Genomic DNA, 25,897 nt, shown 5'->3' on the forward strand with positions numbered 1-25,897 from the left:
ACAGGATTCTTTCCTGCTTTTACAGATCCAGACTAACACGGCTACCCCTCTGATATTTGGATGTTTTCTACATTTTCAAATATATTGATTTCAATTACAACACAATACAAAGTGTTCAGTGTTCACTTTATATTTCTTTTTTATTACAAATATTTACATTGTAAAAAACAAAACAAATAGTATTTTTCAGTTCACCTAATACAGATACTGTAGTGCAATCTCTTTATCATGAAAGTTGAACTTACAAATGTAGAATTATGTAAAAAAAAACCCCTGCATTCAAAAACAAAACAATGTAAAAGTTTAGAGCCTACAAGTCCACTCAATCCTACTTTTTGTTCAGCCAGTCGCTCAGACAAGCAAGTTTGTTTACATTTGCAGGAGATAATACTGCTCTCTTCTTGTTTACAATGTCACCTGAAAGGGAAAACAGGCATTCGCATGGCACTGTTGTAGCCGGCGTCACAAGATATTTACATGACAGATGTGCTAAAGATTCATATGTCCCTTCATGCTTCACCATTCCAGAGGACATGAATCCATGCTGATGACAGGTTCTGCTCGATAATGATCCAAAGCAGTGTGGACCAATCCATGTTCATTTTCATCATCTGAGTCAGATGCCCCCTGCAGAAGGTTGATTTTCTTTTTTGATGGTTCAGGTTCTGTAGTTTCTACATTAGCGTGTTGCTCTTCTAAGGCTTTTAAAAGTATGCTCCACACCTCATCCCTCTCAGATTTTGGAAGGCACTTCAGATTCTTAAACCTTGGGTCGAGTTCTGTAGTATATTTAGACATCTCACATTGGTACCTTCTTTGCATTTTGTCAAATCTGCAGTGAAAGTGTTCTTAAAATGAACAACATGTGCTGGGTCATTATCCGAGAATGCTATAACATGAAATATATGGCAGAATGCAGGTAAAACAGAGCAGGAGACGTACAGGTCTCCCCCAAGGAGTTCAGTCACTAAGTAATTAACATGTTTTTTGTTTTGTTTTTGTTTTTTAACGAGCATCATCAGCATGGAATCATGTCCTCTGGAATGATGGTTGAAGCATGAAGGGACATATGAATCTTTAGCGCATCTGGCATGTAAATATTTTGCGACGCTCGCTACAACAGTGCCATGCGAATGCCTGTTCTCCCTTTCAGGTGACATTGTAAACAAGAAGGCGGCAGCATTATCTCCTGCAAATGTAACCAAACTTGTTTGTCTGAGCAATTGGCTGAACAAGAAGTAGGACTGAGTGGACTTGTAGGCTCTAAAGTTTTACATTGTTTTGTTTTTAAGTGCAGTTATGTAACAAAAAAAATCTACATTTGTAAATTGCACTTTCACGATTAAGAACTTACACTACAGTACTTGTGCGAGGTGAATTAAAAATACTATTTTTTTTGTTTATCATTTTTACAGTGCAAATATTTGTAATAAAAAATAATAGAGTGAGCATTGTACACTTTGTATTCTGTGTAATAATTGAAATCAATATATTTTAAAATGTAGAAAAACATCCAAAAATATTGAATACATTTCAATTGGTATTCCATTGTTTAACAGTGCGATTAAAACTGTGATTAATCGTGGTTAATTTTTTTATTCACAATTAATTTTTTTTGTTAATCGCATGAGTTAACTTCAATTAATTGACAGCTGTAATTATAAGGCTTTTATGTAAATCAATATTGCAAATGCAGCTGGATTGCTGCATGTGATATTGGTCACTGAATCTCAGAAAGGAGATTGTGGAAATAGAAGGGTTCACCAAAGAGGAATGAGAGATGAAGGGCCTGGAAGAACTCTTGTATAAAGAGAGATTAAAAAGAATTAGGATTATTTACTTTAGAAAGGAGATGATTTAGAGGGGACATGATAGAAATATGTAAAATAATAAATGGTGTGAAAATGTAGATTATTAACTCCTGTTCACTCTGTCTCATAACACAAAAATAAGGGGATATTAATTGAAATTTAAAAGGTGGAAAATTTAAAACAAATAAAAAGAAATACTTTTTCACACCACATATACTTTTACTGTGGAAGTCAGTGTCATAGGAAGGCATTGAGACCAAGAATTTAGCAAAATTCAAAAGCAGATTGGATATTTATATGGATAGCGACAATAGCCAGAGCCATTATACTTGATGACAAAAAAGTTTTGAAGGGATATTAATCTTAATACGTCAGGGATTAAGCTAATGTCTAACTATTATAGACCAGGAGGAGACCTATGTGAGGGCTGATTATCCCACAGCTACCTACTGTGGAGTTCTTGTACTGTCTTCTGACCACAGTCAGAGACACTTTATTCTGATCCAGTTCTGATCCAGTCCGGCAATACCTCTATTCCCATGTAAGAGTTTTATGAAGCTCTGCTCATGGTGATTGTCCTCCTCTGAGGACACAGAATACATTTGTAGTCCTATTGGCCCATGACAGGTAGGAACTGTGTAGATGATATTATGAACAAGTTAGCTATAATGCACAAGGTTTGAGCCAGAAGGCACATAGAGGATGGAAGGGGCTAATAGTTTAATGATCCATAGAATATTTCTAACAGTCTTAGTGAGAGTCCTGTTCACTTTCTCAAAACAGAGGAAACTACCAGACACGTAAATTAAAGCAAAATGTGGGGGATATTTTTTACCTAATGTTTAGGCACTCATTAAGGCCACTGCAGTTTGGACTAATGGGAGGTGCACAAGAAAATCCCCACGGAGTGGAGAATACCTTTTGCTTTAATGCTTTCATCCGTGATTGTTTTTCCTTGAGCATTCAAGGATCATAATGGAGAATTGGTGAATGCTGTGAGGAGCAGGAATAATATAGGGAGAGGCTGAGTTGGAATAATGGGGGATAGATGGGTTAGTGATGACTCAAAGGGTGCTGTTTTCTGCATTCTGTCTCTAGGGATGAATGCAGGATTCTGGTGTGCAGGCATGTAAACACATTTCACACACACTGTTTGTTAGAACAAAAGACAGAATTTGGGCTACAGATGTTGGTTTTTTGATTTCCTTATATTTTCCCTGTCCCCTTCATTACTGCTGTAATATTTAGCATACTATGAATTATTTGTGGATTTTATAAAGCTGGAGGGAAGGAAATAGCTTGATTAGATTTTTAAATAGTCTATCCAACGTCTTCAATGAATGAGCATCATTCCACTCAGACATATTCACTGTTCAAAAATAACACTATTGAATTCAGCAGAGCTGAGTCTGTTTCTCCTATTCTGATAGCAAGGATATATGTATGGTATGTGTATAAATATAAGTGCATTTGATCTATCTGTGTATGGCTCATAAAAGTATAAGTATGAATGTTATGCTGTTAAAGTACCAAATATGAACTAACAGGAGCTACTTTAATTCCCATCCGTATAATTAACAAAAGTGAAAGCAGCAAGGCAGCCTGGCTGTAAGCCTCCTTTATCCATGTCAAGCAGACACCCACTTCCCCTCATTCGTTTAGGCCTTTCTTGCTCTCTGACACTCCTCCCACTAGTTGCCAGGCAACTCTAGGAGTATTGGTGTGCATGCTGCTTGGATATGTGTGAGGGATTAACTAGTTAAGGTTGGGGTTTTTATGAAGAAGAATACAATTTTAAATTGATTTACTGGGAATAACATCTGGTATTTTGAATGCTGAACGTTACAGATGAGATATCAAACTTAATTGATGATGAGACACACCTTTGAAACTACAATTCCGTCTTTTAGGGAGAGCTAATCTGAACAAGTAAAAAGCCTCATTTGGTTCGCACATTATTCCCACAAACAGAAACTCTAAACATAATTGAAAAGTTCCATTGTACAAATCTGTCTTTAAAACCCTGTTTTATAGGAGGTTCTTAGTCTGATCTCAAAGATCAGGGAGTATGAAGGAACAGCTATTTCTAAGTCCTTATGTGCATGATTTCATAATAGTATAACATTTTTGATGCTGTAACAATGATGTTCTATGAAAACAGAGCAGCTTTGTATACTAGAACCAGCTCAGTGGAGTTGGCTAGAATGCTATGTTCAATCCCCACACTTTTCAAACTGTCTTAATGGACTGGTAATTAAAGCATAGGTCTTGGAGTCAGGTGACCTGGACTCTGTTACCATTTCTGCCAAGGACTTCCTGCATACTCTTGGCCAATCATACAATCCATGAATACCTCAGGGTTTCTTCTGTAAAATACTGATAACTTATCTACTTCAGTGGAGAGGGATGGTTTTGAGGGGTGCAGTGCTTTGGGAATTAGTTCAAATTCTATTGGGGAAAAACTTTAAATTTTGCCTGATGCATAGTGAATCTCAGAGTGCAGAACATCGTTCCAGACTGACCGCCCATACAGTCAAACTGTGAATAGATTGACACTCAGCTTGAACCATTATGGGCCTAATTTCTAAGAGCACAAGAATAAGTACGAAACAAGCAAGGGGATGCAGGAGAGTTGCCAGTCAGCTTTAGGAAATTCTCCTTTGTCAATATCTTGGTCACCTCTCAGCCTATTTCATTCACTCAGACATCATCCATGTGGTCAAACAGTATTCAGTGTGGGGAGAAATGTTCCCTCATGATGGAGGATTGACCAGGTCTGGTCAAGGCAGGAGCCCAGTTTTTTGTGCTGCACTGCTGAGACATCTTCAGCTGCTGAATCTCATTCTGGTTTGGCAGTCCAACAGAGGTTTGTGGACTGGAAGAACCCTACACCTGAAAAAGCTCTTCATGGCAATGTTTTCCAAACAATGAAGGTTTTAGTTTTAGTTCACATTTGCTATAGTTAACTTTCAAAACTATGTCACTGAATTTAACAGGGTCAAATTAAATTGTTCTGGGTGTTTTGAAATTAATTGAAAAGCAAATGGAGAAGCAGCTTTAGGCAAAGGCCTTCTAAGAGGACGAGTAATATTTTCAGATATTTCAACCTGGTCTGCCTTTGATATTGTCTTTTCTAACATTATTGCACTCTTCAGCATGTCAGTGTAAATGTGCACCTAGGCAATAATGGACATGATCTGTGGAGACCTCACCTCTTACAAAATCACAGTATATAGTGAACAATGAGTAATAAATAGGAAGATAATTGCCGGGAAAGCGCTACTCTTAATTTTTGGTAGTGCTCATTTTATAAGATAGTTTACTAATGTAAACCAACTCATGTGGTGTGCACAGACTTTTGGGGGCAAGCAAAGTGGGATCATGCTGCTCGATCATTACTTTTTCATTTTTTCTTTGTGGCCCAGAGTTTGTCAAAAGATGGACTCTCAAACACGATATCTTTAAGAAACATGTTAATTAGGGCTGACTAGCAAATAAGAATTCTGTTTTGCAAAAAAAAAAAAAGGAGGGGGGGGTTGAAATTTGTTTTTGATCCACTTCGGAATGAAAATGAGACCTTTCAAAAAATTTCACAAAAAAGGGCAAAGACCCATCCCGGAATAGCTAATAGCTCAGAGGTTAGGGCACCTCATATAGGATGCAGAAGACCTAGGTTCAAGTCCCTGTTCTGCCTGATTCTGACTCAGTCACTCTCTTTCTCTCTTTGGCCCAATGAATATTTAAAGTGTGTATACAAAGTGGAACAATTCCAGAGGGGAGAGAGAGAGAGAGAGACTGACAATAGCCACTGGTGGTAAGGAATGTGGGAGACCCAGATTCAAATCCCTAGTTTGCCTTATTTGAAGCAGGGTCTTACACATCCCTAACTATTGAACTACTAGCTTTTCTTGTGTGAGTCTCTCACTCACCCTACCCACCCGAAATTCCATCTTGTACCTGAGAAACCCTTCCAGTTACATTTTTCTGCAAAACATTTCAGTGTTGACACACAGCATTTGTTGGGGAAAAAAATTCCCAACCAGCTCTAATGTTAACTTATCTTTTATTACATGGAGCCTCTCATCCCAAAGGTTATGAGGTTACATACTAGACATATAAGACAATACTTCGACCAGCAGTTAGTTGTGATGTTAAGCTATCCACTATCTTTAGTAATCGAGAGCTTTTGAATTAGGAAGTATTTCTAGATTGTAGAATCTACAACACTACACTTAAGGACAAAGACTGATGTAGTAAAATTACTGATGCATTCACACTGCCCACTGAGTTTTTCTGTAACTGTTCAATGTCAAATCTTAAACCATGGAAGAATTTGTCGCATATAATGTATATACTGTTCCCCACTTCTCTGTTAAATGAAGTACATAAAGAGGCAACATACTTATCTTTATTGAGGTAAGATTTTACCCTTAGATATGTTACCTACAGTTTTAAAAGACATCTATCTTTCTGACATCACAGATGCCTCCTATTGTTAACCTGAATGATTACGCTGAATTTTTGTGATTATTAATTCTTTACATCTTTTAAGAGCAGATGAATTCATGATCATCTCTCAAACACTAAAGCCAGAAAATTGGATCACCCTCAAAAGAAATAAATACAATATTTTGTTAAATATTTATAGCTTCATACATGTTGGTAATTGTAGAGAAAGACAGAGTCAAGACTTTCAAGTTCGTCTCATCAAAAAAGTTAACTGTGCTCTTTCCTGGGGTGACACCTAGTGGTTAGAGCTAGCATTTCCTCACTTTTCTTTCTCCTACATAGTTAATATTCATATTCTCTTATTAAGAAACAAATGTAATAACACCTATGATAGAGATCAGCGTAATAGACAAACTCCATGAAAAGGAATACTATTTAGGGCATAGTACAATAGAATGTATAGGTTCAAAAGTTTTATATTGTAATATAGCCTACTCTAAACTACAGGTGAGTGCTTGCATGTTAGAGGCATGTCACTTTATCTGACTAATCTAATGAGTTTGACATGCCATCTTCTCAAAGGACTGGCATTGCTATCTCTTTTGTTTCCATTGGGGCAGGTATGGATTTTCAGTTCTTTGCTGTCTGCCTTGTGGTTAATCCCAGCACAAGTCAGTGTCTGTCATGTTCCAAAGACTTCACTCCTGTAAGATGGTGGCAGTAGCTGATAAGCTTACATGAAAAGATACTTATGCTACCTCTCTTTTGTCCACATTTGTATTTCCTGCATTCTTCCATTAGAATCATACCAGCAGACTAGAATATTTTCTATTTGATAGAAGGGTAGATAGAGGAGCTTGTTTACCTGTATTTTGTTTACTAGGCCACATTAGTTATCTAGGCAAATATTTCTCCTTTCACATCTTGGTCCTGATCAGTAATATTTCATTGACATTAGTATAACATGAGTTTAAACTTCTTCTGGACCTCTTTCCTCATGTGGGATCTAATACCTTTCATAGAAAAACCGGGAAAAAAGACTTAATTTTCCAATCTTATTTAGACGCTGAAATCTAATTCTGAAGGACCCATTCTAAGTTTAGTATCCTCTCTAAAATTTCCTTCTGAGTTTGCTATTATCACGTGAAACCATATATAGTAAAAGCTGTAGTTTCTGTAATTACACTCTGTATACTTGATATGATAGGTATATGAACTATGACATAAACCCTTAAATAGACCCTTTTTCTTCTGACAAGGTGCTTGAGAACCCTGACTGGAGTGATGCTCTCTAATGTGCACTGAGAAAAGTATGGGTCTTGGTTTGCTATTTTTTAAAGAGCTGGCCTACCTCACCCGAGATTTAGTAATCCTTTTGTCAGGGTGTTGAACTTCACATTCTTTGCAAAGTGTTTTTTGCTTTCATTACTGTGTTGCTTTTCTCTCATTTACAAAATCTGTTTAATCCTCATGTTAAGAGGATTGTGAGGACCCTCTATCCAGTTCTGTGGTAAGAAAGCAACTCTCTTCAGCGCAGTGGGTCTGTTGTGACATCTGTATGTGCTTTAATATTTGCCAGCATATGACAAGTTACCCCTCTACTTTCAGACACCCTCTATAAGGGTGTGAAATGACTAATACAGTTATTCTGCTGTCCTCTGTGAGGATTATATTACATCTCCTCATTGGTTCACATTGTTTTCTTAATAAGGTCTAATCAAGACCTTTAGCACTCTACCCTACTGCATAGTCTTCGTCTTTCTAGGTAGATTAGAGTGTTGAAATTACTTCATTCAAACCTCTGTCCTGCATATTGAGGCACCACTGGTTACTCAGCAGGACTATACTGTTTCTTAATAAAAATAGGTTTGAAAAAAAGGGAATGGTTGGTGGTGTTCAGAAAAAAAATAACTTCAGGCTGCCCACAGATTACATATATCATAGTCAAAGGAAATGAAAAATATTTTGAGCCAAATATTACCCTTCCATAACATTGTTGTCATCTTATTGAGAGTGACCTCTGGATTTGTAATCTGCTTTTAACTCTGGCAGTGCATTGCCAGTAATTCTTTGTGACCCTATTTTTGTAGGCCCCTTTCAAATCAAAACTGTTTTGTGTTGTCACTGCTGGCTCTGCATCATCAGTGAAGCTACCCTATACTTCCCAGATCTGTGTTGGCATCAAACAATAGAGTGATAGAGGATATATGTGTGTGTTGTTTTAAAGAGGCAATTGATATTTTCTGTTCCATTCAAAACATATTGGAGAACGTTTTGCAAAGAAAACAGCAGCAATAAAATTAATAGGGAACAATATTAGTGAAATTTTAAGATAATAATTAATAAAAATATAACTGGCATAGATAGTTATTTGTATCCCTAGAGTGGTTCTGATACTGTACAAGATTGCTGGTAGTTTTAAATTATACAAGAGTTTATCACAGGTTTTCTGTATAACCTTGATATTTCACGTTAAATAATAGTAAATAGATATCACGTTGACAATTATATGGTTATAAAAAGAAAATGTCTTACTGAATTCTTAATTAGTTTCCTCTGTGTCCTCACTGTTGTTTTCTTTTACATTATACTGGTTTATCAGAATGAACAATAACTTGTTGTGTAACTGGTTCGTTTATGAATGACTTAACAGTTCTGAATTTATTTGGATTGTATTTAGCTTAAATCATATCCAAATACATCCAGGTAAAACTAAATATCAAATCTCAGTGGACAGAAGCAAATGTACCTTTCCACTTCCACACGCATCATGCACTTTCCATGATGAAGTTAATTGGTAATTTACTAAGCCTGATGAGGACGACTGAATGTTCAGGTTTATTTTTAACGCACCCACAGCATTTCTTTAAGATAGTGGGCAAATATTATTTGCCAGGTGCAATGAATATCAGTGTCATTATTGTAACTCTAATACTTCAAAATTTGCTATGAAAATTATTAGATATACAAAAATAGAAAATATGTAAACAACCCCAAATAGCCCTAACCTATTAATATATAGTATATTATCAGTTTTCAAATTACTTTAACTGACTTATATAGTATATGTGTGCATGTGGAGGGAAAGAAGGAGGAGAGACAGTATACCTCATATCATGGGAAATATGTTTGTCTAGCCATTAGAAATTACTGAATTAGGAGCAAGGATCCAATTAGATCTCAATAAGTTCCAAATGTGAGCTACTTACTGCATTTACATCAGCTGTGCATTTAAGAATTGACACATGAAAATATATCTTCTGTGGCACATATCCCTTTGCAATGCAGTCAGCTCTTCCGTTGTCTTGCATTCTTTAACTGCTGTACTTCCTAAATTTGGTTCTCTTTTCCATTGACTTTTCTTTGCACAAAGAACAGTTGTTATTGCTTTCTTCTTATCTTTATTGTACTAGATGGGGAATGTTGCCTTAGAGCTGGAGTCTAAATAAGATGAGATGAGAGATCACACTTTTAATTTTTGTAATAAATAATTCATTTTTAAATGATGTAATGAGGAACTTTGAGGCATTATAGAAAATAATCATTCTGAGTGAAAAATCCCATCTTTTCCTTTATTAACAGTTACATTTAGTTAATTTTATAGGAAACAAAATGTATTAAACTTTTGTCATAGTAGTACAAGGATCAGCAACCTTTGGCACTCAGCTCACCAGGGTAAGCACCCTGGCAGGCCGGTCCGGTATGTTTACCTGCCGTGTCCGCAGGTTCAGCCGATCGTGGCTCCCACTGGCTGCAGTTCGCTGCTCCAGGCCAATGGGGGCTGCGGGAAGCCACAGCCAGCACATCCCTTGGCCTGCGCTGCTTCCCACAGCCCCCATTGGCCCAGAGCGGCAAACCGCAGCCAGTGGGAGCTGCAATCGGCCGAACCTGTGGATGCGGCAAGTAAACAAACCGGCCCGGCCTGCCAGGGTGCTTACCCTGGCGAGCCGCATGCCAAAGATTGCCAGTCCCTGTAGTAGTATATCAGTGTAAGGAAATATAAAAGAGAAAGTAGAACGTAATACTCCCATGATGGATATAAAACAAACTGAAGGAATTTCCATTATTGTACCTCCCACCATTTACTTTCTCTGAAAAAACCATTGCTGCATGTTTGTAAGCTTATCCCTTCATCCTGTATTTATTGATAAAGGTGTTTCTGCTAATTGATGTGCATGACATATAAAATATGTAAAAGTGCCTGCGCACCCTGGTTAACCTTCAATATCCTATCTGGTTTCTTGTTTTGGATTATAGACTGGAGCACAATAATTAATGGAAGCCTGCCCTACCTATGTAGTTCCTGAGAGTGCATAGTGTGGGGAAAGGAGACAGGGAAGATTCCCTATATATACTTTTTTGTGACAAAAGCAGATGCTATAGCACTGTTCTCACACATCCACTCCAGCAGTGCACTTCTGAGAGGCACTGGGACTGACCAGTGCTAGAATTGTTGCTAGCCCTTGAGCAGTGCAATCCCTCCCTCAAGGGTGCAGTCTGGGCCTCCTGCCCTACCCCGCAGTCCAGTGCCAGCTGCGGTGCTCCGTGCTCCTTAAGTTCACATCATGGCCTGCGGAGATCTTCTGATTCTTTCCGTTCGTGACCATTCTAAATAGAAACTCACCTAATACGATACGTATTGTTAGCAGACAGCACTCTTCTTTCAGTTCCTTGGCTGTGAATTCTGCTACAGAACCCGGGCTTCTAGATTAAAAGGTCCATTTCATGGCATTGACACCTTGTGTTGATTGTGCTGCACTGACTGGATGTTTTATGTGCATGCTTCATACAATTAAATGCTTCCAAGTAAATCTATTTTGAACATTCACCTTGGAACTTGGTTCTGTCTTCCAAATCAAGAGCTTCAGATGCCTCCAACTCTATGTAGGATTTGGTTTTTTAAGTAGAGAAGAAACCTTTCTCAATTAAAAGGCATCAAAGCTGCTTTCAAAAATAAAATATTGTAATTTTAAAAACCAACCTTTTTTTTGTTGTCAGCAGAATTTTACTAGAAAATCTTAACTCTCATAGTCATTATTATAAATTGTGATAGTAATAAAATGTGGCTTAGCCACTGAATTGCTAGGTTTCTCCTGGACAGAGAAGTCTGTTCTAGACTACCCAAAATGGCTTGTCATAGGCCTCCACTACCCCAGACTACTTGTTTAACAAGTGATCAATCTTGATAAGATTTCTCCTTATGCAAAACCGGGATGAGTTTTGAGTGGGATGTTGTAGCCACATGTAGTAAAACCAGTGTGGTTGTTCTGGTGCAGTATATGTGCTGGTTAAGATTACTACTTTGTAGGGGGTGGGATGGTATTACTCTTTACTCTTTAACAAGCTGGTCACTTAAAGTCATATTTTGTTAACTTATTTAGATTGCACTCTTCCACAGAAAAGTGCTGGAGTGGAGTAGGGAAGAGGAGAGCTCTGAGGTGTTTCCACCAACTTCTCCCATAGTGGTTTCATCCTTAGAACCTTGGATCTGTGAGGTTCTAAGCACTTCCACCCTGGCAGAAGGGGCTCCCATTTCCTCTGCAGCTTTTGGACAGGATTTCCCCTTCTGCTGTCTTTGGCTGTCTCTGAGAAGTCCCATTCAAAGGGATTCCACAGCAGATGTAGAGTTCCATTGGGAACTTAGTACAGATCCGTGTGGTAGTATAATGTTCATCTAGATTCCCTGCAGAGTTGGTATGGAGCATAGAATGGATAGATGTAGACCATCTCCCCTCCCATGGATCCTTGGGCTTGCTGAGGGCTCTCACTGTGGCCCGGGTTGCAGCTATAGTCCTGTGGAGGTTAGCACACAATCTTCCTTTTCATTTGCTGGCACATCTCATTTTTGTGAGGGTTACATTTGCAGATATGAGCAGGGATTGATAATGTAGATTCTTCTTGTCTGTATTCACTGTGTTACAGGTTGCTTCCTGGTGAATGATGTGAATCTCCAATGCAGTTCCTAGTGTAGAAATTGTATTGTATTGTATAGTTTTATCAGGAAGTTTCCTCTCAGAAGGAGTCATTAGTAAAACCTGTTATGAACGTGTGTGGTTTTGAAAATATCTTGATTATTATCTTTCAGTTTCATTAGCATGGTCCAACTGATTTTAGTTATACATTGTAGTTCTTGTGAATAAAACTGAGAAAATGTCCTCTAATGTTAGAACGTATGGACAGTTGAGATGACTTGGTCAATTAAATCTGATTTATTGAGACTGTATTATGTAGTCAGAAAACTATAAATTTACACCATAAGTCTTTTATACGCCAGCTGGTTTCATATTGGGCAACAGTAGGAAACTAGAGTAGTATGTCAAGATCAAATGTGGTGTTTTTGAAGCTATTACACCATTCGGTGATTCTGCAAGTACAGTTTTGGCCCTTAAAAATTTATTCTGGAAGAAACAGCATCTCTGTTTTACAGGAACTCAGTGTTGTTCAATGGAAATCACCCTTCAGAGAAGTAAATCTCATACAAGAAAGGAGGACGTTTTAAAGGGACAGTACTAGGAGGGTGGATTATATTTTTGTTTTGTGTTTGTACAGCATTTCACACAGTTAGGTGCTGGTTCATGTCTAGGTGCTACCATAACGCAAGAAGTAATAATACATAGAAATTAATGTATTTTTGTTCGAGAAGGTGTTAAAGTAGCAATATGATGGCATGAAACAGGACCAAAATATTAGTGATTCTATAGCTGTCTCTTGTTCAGAATCTTTTCTTGCCATCAATATCTATTAATCCATAGCCATTAGATCTAAGGAGGACAAAAATATGAAAAGAAAAAAATAGATTATGTAGCACAGAGCAAAGTGTCAAATAACAAATGAGCCAAAAGTGCAGCAGTGTGTTGGAATATGGTTCTGAGCATACTAAAATGTGCATATTACATACTGGTGCATGATTCTTCCTAAACAGGCTCTGCGTCTCACACCTACTTTATGTACTACATGGTATGGCTGTTGCCATGGTGAATTGTTTTTTAAGAAATTGAATAGAACAGCAAATAGCTGTTGCAAACTCCCTCTAATTGCTCCCCTACCAATTGACTGCCTACACAGCCACCTTTTTGATGGTTTTGTTTTTTCAAATATACATTTTTAGTGTATGTATTGAATATGGTGTATGTCCTTCTCTTTACACCAGATTCTTCTAGGGGTCTGGGCTCCTTTGACTGTGTCACAGAGACTTTGTCCATTTATGGAAAGAGCAGTGAAAAGAGGTTATCACTGTTTGTACTGCATGTATGCAAAACCCTTCATTAAAGAGAGCAATCCTACTGTGGGGAAAAATGTGAATAAAGAGATCATCTAAACAAAAGCACTTTATTTTGCTAACAATCTGCATGCTCTTATTTGGAGTTACTGTTTGGACATTTACTAGGAACTTTCTCCGACTCAGTACTTTTTTCCTGCTCAATTTCTATAGTGTACTCCCAGTCAGTCTGATTGTTTAAGCAATCTGTTGCTATTTAATGATTGCAGTGCCCCAAATTCAGCGTCATGACTTCACTGCCAAATAGGAGGAGGCAAAGATGGATTATGAGAGAGGGGAAACCCTATGTGATATACAAGGGAATTAAGATGAATTGGATTCCTGTGTACTCTAGGAATGAAACTTCTGCAATTGTCCCTAGTATGAAGATCATTTAATGACACATGTAGTTTTTTAAGGCACTGTTTGCACATGCTCATTTTTAAGCCACCTGTGGTTCTTTTTAAGTATATAACATAATGAAAAATATTCAGGGAAAAAATAAATCGAGAGTTGAAATCACTGCAAGTAACAGCTTCTTTGAATGTTGGGGAAACTATTTTTTTCTGATTAGTTCTTCGTATTTTCATTTCAGTAATTGTTGTTGTGTATTTTCTGTCGAGACGTGTTCCTAAGCAGTCACACTATCCTGTCTTTGCTTTTGCTATTTTTAAATGTATAAACATAGCTGTTTTTTCTCACAAGTGCTTGCTCTACTGCAGTTGTGAACAATATTTAATGAGAGTGATATCAATATCCAAATGAATTAATGATATACAGGAAAGGTATATTTTAAAAATATTTTATATAACAGTTGTTAATTATCTTTTGAATGCAATAACTTTGTTGTTTCTCAAATGTTAGGTGAAAGAATATTGTTTTTTGCAACCCTATAAATTGTATCGGAAAAGAACAATGTCACTGGATTGAAAACTGGCTTAAACATGTAAATGGGACGATAATGAATAGCAGTACCCTGAGATGGCCAGTATGACTGGTCTGCATACACAAAGGCATCATATCACAAATTATAGTCTCTCTATGTATAATTCTCATGTAACTGGGCCAAGTTCATTTCTGGGCACCTCATTACCAGACAAATACTAAATTGGAGGGAGTTCAAAAAAGAGCAAAAAAACCTAAGTTAATTTACAAGAAAAGATTAACGGAGCAAAATATTACTGTTTGGTTAAACAATGCCTAATGCGGGGACATAACACTCTACAAATATTCTAATCATTCACTTCTCACGGAGGAAAGTATTTAGTTTGGTAGTAGGGCTGGGATGGAAATGGAAAGGAAAAGTTTGTGGAAATTTGCTGTGAGTTGTGCTGAAGGTAGAATCCCATCCAAGGGGAAAGATGGAAGTCGCATGATTAACAAGTAGACTGAACAAAGCACTAGTTAATCCATCTTGTCCGGAACAGTCCTGCACTAGGAGGTGGACAGGACGGTCTAATGGGGCTTTTCCATCTCTAACTTGGTCTGATAAAATTAGAGCAGCATAGCATGTAAGTCAGGGTCATGTACTTCAGGTCAGAGTCTGCACTGAAGGAAAGGAATTGTGTACTGTGCATCTCAGAGGAGCACTATCAGGAATGTAAACTAGAATAGGATACTGGGACTTGAATGTTATTTCTTGGATGATAGTGTTCGCAGGACTAGCCTGAGACTACTGATGTGAGGAGCACTGTACCTGCTACATACTGACATTTCAGTGTTCTGTGTTATTTTGGTTTGACATAAACCCTGAGAATGCTAAAGTGAAGCATCCTATATTCTACTGCATCAGTAATTTTGCAGCCTCAGTCGTGGGAGTGTGCTCAGCCGTCAGAGACTGGATGGAGTCACTGTCTGTCTTCCACGTAAGTGTAGAAGAAATAAAACGTGCTTTATTCAAAAGTCTCTATATCTACCCATTACCAGAGAAGAGCTGTACAATGGCGAGTAGAACCATAATATTTCAGCTTTACTACGGAAGGATTTATATGTTCAACTAAGACAGTATTCTGCTGCGACTTCCTCACTTGCTTTTTTCTTTGTGCCTTTATTTATACTTGTGTTTTTGTTATTTCTCTGTTTCTTGTTTTGAGATTTTATTTTATTTGTGCATTTTGACATACTTGTAGCCTGCCTTTCCTCCCTGTTATTTTACTTGTAATTGAGGGTGTGTAAGCTCAGCAAGCAGTGACGCAGTGTCCAAAGGCTGCCATGCAGGAAAAGTTGGAGGCATCTGCAGAACTAATAGTGCGCAGGGGACTTGGAATAGAATGGTAATGCAGCATGTAAACAAACAGAAACATAAAATAATGTGACCTGTTGAATTCAGCTTTTGGGTAACACGTGTCAGCGATTGTATGTTTACAAAAGCATCTGTGAATAAGTTTATGTTTTGTATTTTATAAAGAGAGCAAGAGGTATTCTCTGAACTATTTTGAGGAAAAACGTGCGCACTCTGAAAGTGAGTTGCTATATGGGGGAACTAGTGGGTAGCAAATGTTGTAACTAATTTAAAAAAAAAATGCTAGGACTAGTCCTGCTGCTTAGGCTAGTAAACTGGACCTCAGTATAAGGTAAATTGGTTGAAACAGTAGTTAAAACTAGAATTATAATACAGCCAGTCGGGGAGAAAATATGAGGGCAAACCAGCACAGCTTTGCGAAAGTAAAGAGTCCCCTTGCAATCTGTTGTTGAAAGATCCCAAAAAACAAACAGGGTGGTACGGGTTTGCACAGAATGGGATAGAAAGTAATGATGGAAAGCATGATATTATATAAAAGGTGCAGCCTCATCTGGAGTACTGCATTTAGTTCTGGTCATCTTATCTGAAAAAAGATATAGCAGAAATAAAGGAGGTTCAGAGAGAGGCAACAAAAATGGTTAGAGGCATAGAAATTGTGTATGAGGAGAGACTGAAGAGGGACTTCTTAGTTCAGAGAAAATATGTCATAGAGGTGCATAAAAGAATGAATGGTGTAAAGATGGTAGATTAGGCACATCTATGTCTTTATGCTTGTAATACAAAAACAAGGGGGCATTCAATCGAACTGAAGGGCGACAAATTTAAAATTGATTAAAGGAATTATTTTTAACATACATTATATAAATAACTTGTCAAAATCACTGTCTTCAGTGAATAAGTGAATCCAAGAGGTTAGTAGAATTAAAGAGAGGATGAAACATTTACATGGATAATGAGATCACCCATTGCTTCCATGATAGAGGCTGGACTGAAGAGCTGGTGGAATGGAGTCACAGCTCACCTCAGAATCCTATTGTGATGTTTTGATTTTGGTCCATGACTCAGCATCATCACTTGATGCAGCAACAGTGTTGTTTACACAATCATCCTCTCCACATAACCCTAAGGAGAGACCTGTCTGTTTGGGTTTTCATATTGTGCTCGTTCCCATGTTTTTAAAGTCTCCTGGAGGTGGAGGGAATTTGAAGAGAATCCGCCAGCCTCAGGACTGGCCTTACCATGAAGCAAACTGAGGCTGCCACCTCAGGTGCCAGACTGTGGGGTGGCACCACTAGGACCTAGAGTGTAGAAAATTGTCTGCTGCTGGTGCATATGTATTCTTCCTGCTCTAGATGCACAGAGGGTGGAGTGCTGTGCTGGAGGAAGGAGGGCACAAGAGATGTAACAGGCAGGCAGGAGAAAAGGTGAGGGGGAATAACAGAAAGCAGCAGGAACTGCAGAGAGAGAGAGGAGGAGGAGCCTCTTATGTACCTCTCTAGCACCCCCAAGAACCTGGACTAATTAACACCAGCTTCTCAGGGAGCTTCCTGTCTCCTATTGCTTCCCTGAACCCACTTGAGAACAGGAGTCAACTGAAGTAGTAGGAGCCAGTTAGGCCCTTAAGATGCTGATATCTTCCCTCACTCAGGCCCTGCCACCAACCTGCTTATTTGTGCCCTTCAACTGAGTGTTGAGAGCCACTATAGCTGGCACAGAACAGCAGTCATGAGTCAAAGAAGAAAACGCCCCTCTGGGGCAGCATTCAGAAAAAGAAAGAAACAAAGGAAGCTTTTCTATCTAAGCAGGAAGGAGCTCTCCTGAGATACATAGACACAAATATTCGCAGTGAGCCTTCTGGCCCCAGTGAGGATGGGAGTGGTGAGGAGTTGCCTGATCTTCCAGTTAGTCAGATTGCAGATGACCCGGTAGCTACTGCAGCATCCATATCTCCATCTCAGATGGATGAAACCATGCACGTTCCTGAAGAAAAATGTATATCAGAGAAGAGTGTAGTGAAAGCGCAAGAAACAGCTGCTGCTGAGTTTAGTTGTACTGCATGGGCCACAGCAAGTGAAAAACTTCATGTTCCCCAAAGACAATGAAAATAGAAGTTTCCATTGAACACATTACTGGCATGAAATCTCCAATGGTGACAAAGTGGAGAGGCCATGGCTTATGTACTCAAAAACCCAGAATGTTGCATACTGTTTTTCTGGCAAACTCTTCTAGTCTAATGTTCCAGCCACATTGGGTTCTACAGGGACAAAGGACTGGAAAAATCTGGCTAGAATTCTGGCATGCCATGAAAAGGCAGCAAATCACCAGAGAGCGTTCCTAACGTGGAAAGAGCTTGAGATGAGACTAAGGTTAAAGGCCACCATAGATGATCAGCATCAAGAGAAGATAGCATCAGAGTCTCTTTACTGGCAAAATGTTCTGAAAAGGCTCATTGCCATTGTGAGAATGCTTGCTACCCAAAACCTAGCACTGCATGGCACTGCAGATCAGCTGTGTCATAAACAGATGGTTAAGGGTTAATGTCTCTTTTACCTGTAAAGGGTTAAGAAGCTCAGTGAACCTGGCTGACACCTGACCAGAGGACCAATGGGGGGACAAGATACTTTCAAGTCTTGGTGGAGGGAAGTCTTTGTTTGTGCTGGTCTTTTTTTGGTTCGTTGTTCGCTCTTGGGGCTAAGAGGGACCAGACGTACACCCAGGTGTTCTCCAATCTTTCTGAATCAGTCTCTCATATTTCAAAATAGTAAGTACTAGCCAGGAAAGGCGGATTAGTCTTATGTTTGTTTTTCTTAACTTGTAAGTGTGTATTTTGCTGGAAGGGTTTTTACCTCTGTTTGCTGTAACTTTGAATCTCAGGCTAAGGGTGAGGGGAGGGAAGTCCCTCTAGTTTATATGAATCTGAATACCCTGTAAGCATTTACCATCCTGATTTACAGAGATAATTTTTACCTTTTCTTTCTTTAATTAAAAGCTTTCTTTTTAAGAACCTGATTGATTTTTCCTTGTTTTGGAATCCAAGAGATTGAGTCTAAACTCACCAGGGATTCGGGGGGGGGGGGGGGGGGAGAAAGGGAATGGTTAATTCCTCTTTATTTTAAGATCCAAGGAGTTTGGATCTGTATAGCTTCCCAAGGCAACCCAGGGAGGGGAAAGTCTGAGGGGGAGAGGAGGGGGAATGGTTTATTTCTCCTTTTTTTAAGACTCAAGGGGTTTGGGTCTTGGGTTCCCCAGGGAAGGTTTTGGGGGAACAGGAAGTGTGCCAAACACTATGTTTTGGCTGGTGGCAGAATACCAAATGTAAGCTGGTAATTAAGCTTAAAAGTGATCATGCAGGTCCCCACTTTTTGGACGCTAAAGTTCGAAGTGGGGAAAAGACCAAACAATGGAAACTTCCTTAAAACTATGGAACTGATGGCTGAGTTTGATGATATACTCCAGGAGCATCTAAGAAGAGTCACCACCCAAGAAATGTACACACACCACTACATTGGAAAAACAATTCAAAATGAGATCATACAGTTACTGGCAACAAAAGTCAAACAGAAGATTGTGTCAGATCTGAAGCCGGACATTACTCTGTTATTCTGGACTGCACACCTGACATCAGCCATACAAACAAATGACTTTAATGGTGTGTTTTGTAACAACAATAGAACCTAGTGAAAGTGTCCCTGAAATGGTGACTGTCAGAGAGCATTTTCTAGAATGTATTGACATTGATGATGCTACAGGAGCTGGTATGACAAATGTGCTTCTTTAAAAGCTGGAAGATACAAGAATTGCAATAGCTGACATGAGAGGTCAGGGCTATGATAATGGTGCCGACATGAGAGGAAAGAACAGAGGAGTGCAGACATGGATCCGAGAGTTAAACCCTCGAGCTTTTTTTGTCCCATGCAGTTCTCATTCATTGGACTTGATGGTCAGTGATGCAGCATCAGCTTCTAGTGAGGCTGTTGAATTTTTTAATATAATTCAAAGCATCTATGTCTTTTTCTCTGCATCAGTTCATTGATGGCAAATTTTGAAGGCACATCTGGGAACATTCTTTCTGACGCTGAAACCACTGAGTGCCACATAATGGGAAAGTCGAGTGGAGGCGGTAAAGCCTATCAAACACCAAATTGGGAAGATAGATGATGCCACAGTTGCCATTATGGAGGATAATGCTATGACAGGAACTGTTCATGGGAGAACAGTGGCAGAGGGAAATGGAATTACCAGAAACATACCTAACTTCACATTTCTGTGTGGCTTAGTGTTGTGGCATGACATAGTGTTTGAAATAAATGTTGTAGGCAAGAGACTGCAAGGTGTTGACCTTGATATAGCTGGAGCAATGAACAACTGGACAAAGCAAAGTCATACCTACAGTCTTACTGATCAGATGAGGGATTTCAAAACATTCTGAAGAGTGCACAGAAGTTGGCAGAGGAACTTCACACTGAAGCTATTTTCCCACACATTCAGGAATACAAGAGTCACTGAAGAAGACATTTTGATTATGAGGCACGGGATAATCCCATCCATAAGAGACCCCGAACAACAATTTAAAATTGAATTCTTTAACCAGGTGCTAGATTGTGCAATACAGTCAGTTGAAGAACGTTTCATGCAGCTCAAGGAACACAGCAGTATATTTGGGATGTTGTATGATATTCCAAAACTCCTCACTATACCTGAAGAAGACCTACACCAGCAATGCAAGGCACTAGAGACAGTGATGTCACATGACAATATGTGCTGTATTGATGCGAGTGATTTAGGTGATGAACTGAAAGCCCTTTCAAAATACATTTCAGCAGGATCAACTCCAAAGACTGTTCTGAAATATATGTGCACAAATAAGATGACCACCCTCTTTCAAATGCTTTTGTTCCTCTGCGCATACTTCTAACACTTCCCATAACAGTTGCCAGTGGAGAATGCAGCTTCTCCAAGCTGAAGTTAATAAAAACACATCTACACTTCACAATGACACAGGAGAGGCTGGTCGGCCTTGCAAGCATCTCAGTAGAGCATGACCTGGCCCAGAACTGTGGACCTTCAGGAAGCAGTTCAAATCTTTGCAACCAAGAAGAAGGCACGGAAAGCAGCACTTTGATTATTCAAACAGATAAAAATGCCAGTGTTTACTATGCAGACAAGAAACTTTACATTTGCTGTTCACGCATTTGAAAGTTGTGTTACTTAACATGTTTGAACAAGGCATTTTAAATTGTTCTCCTTTATTGGGGTAGGTAGCAGAGCAGTATCATGAGAGGAGTAGAATAGGAAGAAGGCAGAATTGAGACCTTTCAAAGTTTTGGCCCAAGTGAGGGAGTATGGGGGCATCCTTTGAGCTCCCTGCCTCAGGTGCCAAAATGTTGTGGACCAGCCCTGCCCAGCCTTCTCTCTGCCAGTCTGGCTTGGCTTTTACAGGGTGGGTGGGGATGCCCAGCGCTGTTTTTTCTGCCTTTTCTTTTAAATTTCAATATGGACATCATATTGGTGAAAGGTAAATTATGGGTCATCATTGGAATGTTGAATAGGCAAAATTTGACTTAATATTGTAGAGTTTCTAGACTTAAAACTTTCTGTATTTCGGGGCATGGTAATGTAAACTCGGCAAAGGGCTGTTAGCTGCATTGTTTTTTTAAAAGAATTACTTTAGTCTAGTAAAACATCACTTGGAAAGGTTCCTTCTTTTCTTATCTTCTAATTTAATTCATTGTTTTCTGTTCCTTTCATTTCATGATGAGTAGCTTTTGGCAATGACAGAAATTCTATTGTGACTGAAATATGCATTTTGTAAGTCATAACTGCACTTGGTATTTAAATAAACTATATATGTACAGTGTACGAGATTTATGCAGAACACAGCTGGAGGTATTCTGCTCAGAATTCCTATGGCTTAAAATGTCTCTTTCAAGTTTGAAAATGTGTTATGAAGTAGACACCATTATGATAATTGGAAGTTCAGCTTCTCTGTCTTGCTTATATTATTGTGTTTTGAATACAATTAACACATCACACACACTTCACCTGGTCTCTCCTCGTTTACCTCTGACACTTCCTTGATATTTATTTAGCTGCATGTGGTGTCTCCACTTTGAACTCAATTGTTGGTATATTCAATAGATTTTTGAATAAACATTTTTCTCCATTAAAGATATACAATTAGCTTGCATTGTTAGAAAAAATGTACATATTGATGTCAATTTAAGTCTTTTACTTATTTGTTAGAAGATCACGGCATAAATTGTATAACGATTGTGGAGAAAACTGTGATTACTTCCAAATCAAAATATCTGCTGTGAAGTTTCAGAAGCAGCTCATTTTATTGTAGTTCTCAGGAGGAAACAGTTCACAGAAGATCTGCAATAAACTATTTGAAAAAACTGTGGATGTCAACTCTAAATTTAAAAGGCATGAATAATACATTTAATTTGAAGCGGTTGTATTTTCTGTAAGGTAGCATGAACATGAAGCACAAAACTGAGTGACTTGTTTGAATTAAACTTTGTTGTCAGGTACAGCCACAGTGATACTGTCATTGCTGAAAATGAAAAAGCAGAGTTTATTTGTTTTTAAAACTAAAAAGCTTCATTTTACTGAACTGGACATATAGGCTAAGTACGACAGTTATGCTTTTTCTTTGGTTTCATTACATTCTGGTTACAGAAGTATACAATAGGAGGATGGCAATTAATAACAGAGCAGTAATATGCTCCACAAAGCAACCTGGAACCATAGGAACTAATTTAGATTTAATAATTTTGAAAGACAGATTCTATCATTCCATGGTTGATCAAGTTTGACTGAAGTTCAGCCCAAGACAAGGTAGCATTAAAGAATCATGGTTCAGCTGCAGATCCTGGACTAGAAACCTCACTATGGAAATTGGTGCTGGATTTTTATTGTATAAGATTTTATATTTGAGCATTAACAGTACTAAGGCTCTGTGATTCTATTAAATTCATCTAAAGTTCTATTTAAGCCTGATCCTAACTCTAAAGATAGAAGAGAGAAATACTTTTACCTCATTGGTTCATTAATTTTGTTCCTTTAATTCTAGCTGCAATTTAGATAGGGTTGGATTGTGTGGTTATATTAACTCCTTTTTCTAGAATTCATTTCAGTACGTGTGCTTTGCTGGGTGCTACAGAAGATACATAATTTCTGTACATTAATTTCTCATAGGAGAAAGTCTATTATGACTACTGAATAAGAATTAATTTTATTTTATTTGTAAAATACCTCCAGGCTCCTCTAAACACAAGTTTCTCATGTTAAGGTGCAAAATTGTTCAGGAAATAAAATGTAGATTTAAATATTTTCTTGAGTGAACTTTATAGAAAAGTTTGTTTTGTTCTGTTCAAGAAGTTTGTCACTGAGTTGTGATGCACTTCGGTCTCTCCCTTGTGTCATACAGCACTGGTCATTTTGGACATGGAATTCATCATAGTCTGACGGGTTTCTGATCCAGAGTTCACCACAAAAGAAATGTACTTGTGACACTCAGAAGCCGAAAGTTAGGAAGGATTCAGATGCTATAGTGACCATCATCTCCGTTGTCCTGCTGTTTTATCTTACTAGATTGCCTGGTAGGGGGTGAGCAGGGACCATGTGTATCGTGTATGCTGAAAAAGAAACCTACATCGCAGTAATGCAAAAGAAAACAATGCTTTTTCACCTGAGGCTATCTCTCTGCTCACCTTACAGTATCTCTCAGACTTGTTTCTAATTTCCAAAACTCTCATTTGAAACACGTCACATGCAAAAATCTTTGGAAAATGGGTTTTTAAATGAAATAATTGTGTAATAGGATATTTCAAGTATTGGTTCAGCTATAATGCTTAGGGCTGATAAACAAAGCTTCTGAAGCCAAATGGCCCTTTAGCTAACCCCAATTAAAATACAGATTTCATTGCACTCTGTCCTGACAGAGGGGAACATATTGTTGCCTTTAAGGGAGTTTGGTTTAGTTAATGAAAGAATTTATATCACTTTTTTTTCCTAAGTAGAGTTCCTAATTAAGTAAGATTCAATGTATGGTTTCTTGTGGGACATTTTAACTCTTTAAAGGCTCCTTTGTGTCTAAATAGTCAAACTTGTTTTAATAACAATGTTCACTAATTTTGGTATATTTGTTTTGTTTTATGAGGTTCATATATTGGGAGATTGAATGCAGTACACCTTGTATATAAAATCATAATGTCACTGACACATCCATACAGCTCAAAGAGTATAAAAGCTGAACATCTGTTAAAAAACAGTGAGTAACATGAATGGACATTAATGCTAAATGGGATGCCTGAAGAATTTGTAAATTAAAAAATATACAGTATACAGCAGCATGGTGAGTTTAGTTATGAGAGCAGGTGACTAGGTATTAGCTTCTTGATTTGTGTTCCTGGCTAGTTGGTTGAACATTGGGCTGGGTAGTGTTATGGATCTCCTGAATCCCTTATCTTGGGCTTTACAGACACTGTGGGCAGGTCACTTGACCAGTCTCTGATTGTTTCCCTATTGGGAAATGAGTCCTATAAAGGCTAAAAGTTGCACTGAGGCTGTATTCTTCATAAAAGGTTTTGACACCCCTGAAAGACAACTGGTACCTGATTGTTAAGTATTATACTTATTTACTTCCATATACACAATATGGCCATATGCTGATGTTTATCAGTGCTTATAGGTTACTTTGTTTTGTATCTCAGTTTACATGGACCTGTTGGTATTAGTATAGAAACGATAGTTAGCATAGATAGTGATGTTTCTGGGGCTGGAGGAAAGGAATCTCAAAGTTAGAGTCTGATTTCAAGTAAATGCTGAATTCCCTCTATACCGATGCTTCTCAGAGCTGGTCCGCCACTTGTTCAGGGAAAGCCCCTGATGGTCTGGGCCAGTTTGTTTACCTGCCGCATCTGCAGGTTTGGCCGATCGCGGCTCCCAGTGGCCACAGTTCGCTGCTCCAGGCCAATGGGGGTTGTGGGAAGGGCGGCCAGCACATCCCTCGGCCCGCATGGCTTCCCACAGCCCCCATTGGCCTGGAGCGGCAAACCACTGCCAGTGGGAGCTGCGATCGGCCAAACCTGCAGACGCGGCAGGTAAACAAACGAGCCCAGACTGCCAGGGGCTTTCCTTGAACAAGCGGTAGACCAGCTTTGAGAAGCACTGCTCTGTACCTGAATTAGGATGATGACATAAAGGCTTTTTCCCCTTTTGCCTTTCCTTCCACACACTTACTCCCTCTCTTTTATTCAACTTGCTATCCTTTACCCAGGCTACACGGGGAGTTATGGAGACTCTGGGGTTGGCATATTCTAATTTCTCTAGCTGAAAACCCACAGGAATGTGAAAAAGCTATAGAAACACCATCCACATTGTTCATGGGCTACAGAGGAAGGTTACTAGTATTTACTACCAGATGGTCCAGCCTCATAATATTTACACTGTTCTGGCAGAGCATGGTAGTTTTTGTGTACATAAAGTTTCAACGATTGTGGATTGTCACAGCCCTGGTAAATTTTCCCCTGCTGGATAGTCACCACCACTTTGGTCCCATGTGTGAGGTCTCTTGGTCTGAGTGGGCTCTAGCACTATCTTTTCTTGGCCTCTCTGGCATGCCTCCTGGGCACAGTCTTTCTGTTACTCCTGATGGCCCAGGTGCTCTCGGCCCCCAGGACCAGTGCTGCCCCCCACCAAGACTCTCTGGTAGCTTATGGACTCCCTTTCCCAGGTTCCAACTTTGTGGGCACTCTGGTTCACCATCTCTCTCTCCATGGACATGTGATGACTGAAGCACAAAACACAAAGGCTTTGCCGCAGTTTCTAAAACACTTATTTTTTACTTTAGTCAGCACAAGAAATACACAGATCTAGGGAAAATAATAAAAGGCCTGTATGCACTTTCCTGGCTGTGTTTCCTCATCACTCTTGAGTGTTCTTTGGGATTTGGCAAGAGTCTTCTGCGGTGTCCAGGATCCCCCTGCTGCACCTGGCTTCTCCTACAAATGATAGTCTTCGTCTGTCTCTTTCTCTCTCTCCTCCTGCAGCCAGCTTCCTTCTGCTCTTTCCCCTCCAGCCAGCTTCCCATAACCTTGGCTGGCTCCATAATCAGAAAAGGGGCCTTCTACT

At 38.9% G+C, this 25,897-nt stretch overlaps 1 protein-coding gene across 9 annotated transcripts in view; it reads left to right on the top strand.

Moving 5' to 3' along the window:
* The window catches only part of DENND1A (DENN domain containing 1A), a 353,469-nt gene that overhangs the window by 236,369 nt on the left and 91,203 nt on the right, over positions 1–25,897 (top strand). The gene's annotated exons all lie outside the window — the stretch shown is intronic.

Source organism: Gopherus flavomarginatus, chromosome 17 (genome assembly GCF_025201925.1).
Source record: "Gopherus flavomarginatus isolate rGopFla2 chromosome 17, rGopFla2.mat.asm, whole genome shotgun sequence".
Lineage (NCBI taxonomy): Eukaryota > Metazoa > Chordata > Testudines > Testudinidae > Gopherus > Gopherus flavomarginatus.